The following is a 3,845-nucleotide window of genomic DNA, read 5'->3' as shown; positions in this document are numbered from 1 at the left end:
ATTAATTTATGGCATTTATGGATAATAATTGGTTGTAATTTATTTTGTAGGAAATCCAATTTGGAGAAAAAATCAATTCTGGTTCTAGTCCAAGTCAATTCGGATTCAATTTGGTTCAATCAGATTCAAAATCAGCTTGGTTGAAGCTGCTGGTTAACTCAAGTGCAGTTCAAGATCAAATTCAATCAATTAAAGTTTGTTTAGCTCAACCCAAAGCTCAATTCTAGCTCAATCAATTGAATTTGGCTTAGCTCAAACCAAACCCAAGTTCAGCTTAACTACATTGGGCTTAATCGGTTCATTGAAGGATAAAAGGCAATTTAGGGTTCGTGCACAAGGGACTCAGATTCGCTTTCACTGTGCTTTCTGATTCACGATTTTCTCTCTTCTCCGTCGCCGAGCTCCCCTCCGCTTCCCTTCTCATCTTCCCGATCAGCCACAAGGCGGCAGTCGGCGTCCACAAAGGTCAACAAGCTTCAACGACATTCGCAGGGGAGTCGCCGTGGGTGGTTCGCTCTGCGTTTTCCCCCTTTTCCCCTCTGGTTCTCCACTTCGCCATGGGTGGTTCGCTCCGGTGGTTGGTGGTCGGCAGTACATCACGGGACTTGCCGTGGGTGGTTTGCTCTGGCAATTTCGTTGATCCTTTGCATCCACCAAGGCTAGGCAAGGGATGCCCTGGAGCCCCGATCATCTTCATCCACCGAAGTTTCCAAGGTAAGGAGTTCATATTTCTTGTTGTTTTCTGACGCTTGGTTTGTGGTTTGCAGCTGGACGTTAGAGGCAAAGGATGAACTCCAGTCCGTGTTCACTCTGATTGCAATCCGCCATGGGTGGTTTGCTCCGACGCGATCCATTCCCTTGTTGAAGTTACATCACCGATTGTGGGTGTTGCTGCAGCCTTATGATTGATTTGGGAACCCAAAAAAAATCTCATAACCCTTGTTTCATCTTATCATTCCCTGTTCGGTTCTATGTTGACAATTCAAACCCCCTGTTTCTTTTGTTTCCTATGTTCGGTTGCTTGATTGGGGGAAACCCTAATGCTAAGTTGGTTTTATGCTTTGTTTGGTACTCGTTTATTCTGTTCTTGTGCATAACCCAATAATTCTTGTGTTCGATTGTGAATATGAATAAATGGTTTTGTGTGATCAAATAATTGTGCTATGGGTATGAACAGTTTGTATGCATGATGTGGTACCTATGTTGATGATTGAACTTGTGTTAAGAATAATCAAGTAGGGCTTGATGGGGGTAATTTTGTTGTGAACATGTTCCATGTGTTATTGTAGTGAACAAGGTGTGTAGCTTGTATTATGTTGTGTGTAGATATGAATAAAACTTGTAAATTAAGAATTGTAGATGGGGAATTGTTGTATGCTATTGTAACCTAGTTGTTCATGTGTTTATATATGGGATACATGTTGTATGTATGTTAATTTTGTGTTAATAAAATGATCCATGGAAAGTGTAACAAGTTGTATAATGATTTAGTGTGTAGGTTGTGTGTTATTCTATGTTGTGTGCATGAAATTCATGTTGTATGTTATATGTTGTATGTTGTATGTTGAACTTGTTGTTGTTAGATATTGTTGTATATTTCTTTAGCGTGTATCAATTGTTGATAGATGTTTTCTATTGTTTTATATTATTCTCATGTTTTTAGTTGTATATGATTAATGGAGTGTTGTATGTGATAATTGTTGTATAATGTATTAAATGAATTTATGTTGTATGTTTTTATATGTTGTATTAACTTGGAATTCATGTTGTATGTTAATGTAATTAGGGATGTATCATAGGTTGTATGATTTAATTAAGATTAATATTCTTTTAGGTCAATAAATGGATTGTGTAAATAGATAGGAATGAATAAAGTCAACAAATAAACACTCTGCACCAAATGTCTAGGATAGCTTCCTGTCATTGAGTCCATGAGAGACGACCCGAACTTCTGTACACTACTTAAGGCGATAGTTAGGGGTTTGGTAAATAAATAATTAATTATTTTTGATGGGTGTGAGTGACAAGAAATAAAGGGAATAAAAATATATAAATAAAATATTCCCAAAATAGACCACATTAAAATTTTGACGCCGTTGTCGGGGATCGAACCCGGGTCACCCGCATGACAGGCGGGAATACTCACCACTATACTACAACGACCACATTAATTTTGATGTGGTCTATTTTTAGGAATATTTTATTTATATTTTTTTATTCCCTTTATTTGTTGTCACTCACATCCATTAAAATTAATTATTTATTTATTTACCAAATCCCTAACTATCACCTTAAGTAGTATAGAGAAGTCCGGGTCGTCTCTCATGGACTCAATGACAGGAAGCTATCCTAGACATTTGGTGCGGGGTGTTTATTTGTTGACTTTATTTATTCCTATCTATTTACACAATCCATTTATTGACCTAAAAGAATATTAATCTTAATTAAATCATACAACCTATGATACATCCCTAATTACATTAACATACAACATGAATTCCAAGTTAATACAACATGTAAAAACATACAACATAAATTCATTTAATACATTATACAACAATTATCACATACAACACTCCATTAATCATATATAACTAAAAACATGAGAACAATATAAAACAATAGAAAACATCTATCAACAATTGATACACGCTAAAGAAATATACAACAATATCTAACAACAACAAGTTCAACATACAACATACAACATATAGCATACAACATGAATTTCATGCACACAACATAGAATAACACACAACCTACACACTAAATCATTATACAACTTGTTACACTTTCCATGGATCATTTTATTAACACAAAATTAACATACATACAACATGTATCCCATATATAAACACATGAACAACTAGGTTACAATAGCATACAACAATTCCCCATCTACAATTCTTAATTTACAAGTTTTATTCATATCTACACACAACATAATACAAGCTACACACTTGGTTCACTACAATAACACATGGAACATGTTCACAACAAAATTACCCCCATCAAGCCCTAATTGATTATTCTTAACACAAGTTCAATCATCAACATAGGTACCACATCATGCATACAAACTGTTCATACCCATAGCACAATTATTCGATCACACAAAAACCATTTATTCATATTCACAACCGAACATAAGAATTATTGGGTTATGCACAAGAACAGAATAAACAAGTACCAAACAAAGCATACAGCCAACTTAGCATTAGGGTTTCCCCCCAATCAAGTAACCGAACATAGGAAACAAAAGAAACAGGGGGTTTGAATTGTCAACACAGAACCGAACAGGGAATGATCAGATGAAACAAGGGTTATGAGATTTTTTTTTTGTTCCCAAATCAATCACAAGGCTGCAGCAACACTCACAATCGGTGATGTAACTTCAACAAGGGAATGGATCGCGCCAGAGCAAACCACCTACGACGGATTGCAATCAGAGTGAACACGGACCGGAGTTCATCCTCTGCCTCCAACGTCCAGCTGCAAACCACAGACCAAACGTCAGAAAACAACAAGAAATTTAAACTCCTTACCTTGCAAACTCCGGTGGATGAAGATGATCGGGGCTGAACAGGGCGTCCCTTGCCCAGCCTCGATGGATGCGAAGGATCAATGAAATTGCCGGAGCAAACCACCCACGGCAAGTCCCATGAAGTACTGCCGGCCACCAACCACCGGAGCGAACAACCCACAACGACTCCCCTGCGAATGTCGTTGAAGCTTGTCGACCTTTGTGGACGCCAACCGCTGCCTTGTGGCTGATCGGGAAGCAGAGGGGAGCTCGACAACAGAGAAGAGAGAAAATCGTGAATCAGAAAGCACAGTGAACCCTA

At 37.7% G+C, this 3,845-nt stretch overlaps 1 non-coding gene across 1 annotated transcript; it reads right to left on the bottom strand.

Moving 5' to 3' along the window:
* Nucleotides 1-2,091: 2,091 nt before the first annotated feature.
* Nucleotides 2,092-2,163, bottom strand: TRNAD-GUC (transfer RNA aspartic acid (anticodon GUC)). Its single transcript has one exon. It is a non-coding gene; the product is annotated as a tRNA-Asp (tRNA).
* Between the last annotated feature and the right edge of the window lie 1,682 nt (nt 2,164-3,845).

Source organism: Curcuma longa, chromosome 7, assembly GCF_044706935.1.
Source record: "Curcuma longa cultivar G26 ecotype Majalengka, Jawa Barat chromosome 7, ITB_CL_G26_1.1, whole genome shotgun sequence".
NCBI classification, from domain to species: domain Eukaryota; kingdom Viridiplantae; phylum Streptophyta; class Magnoliopsida; order Zingiberales; family Zingiberaceae; genus Curcuma; species Curcuma longa.
The sequence above is the reverse complement of the archived record's forward strand: the minus strand, read 5'-3'. Positions and strand labels throughout refer to the sequence as shown.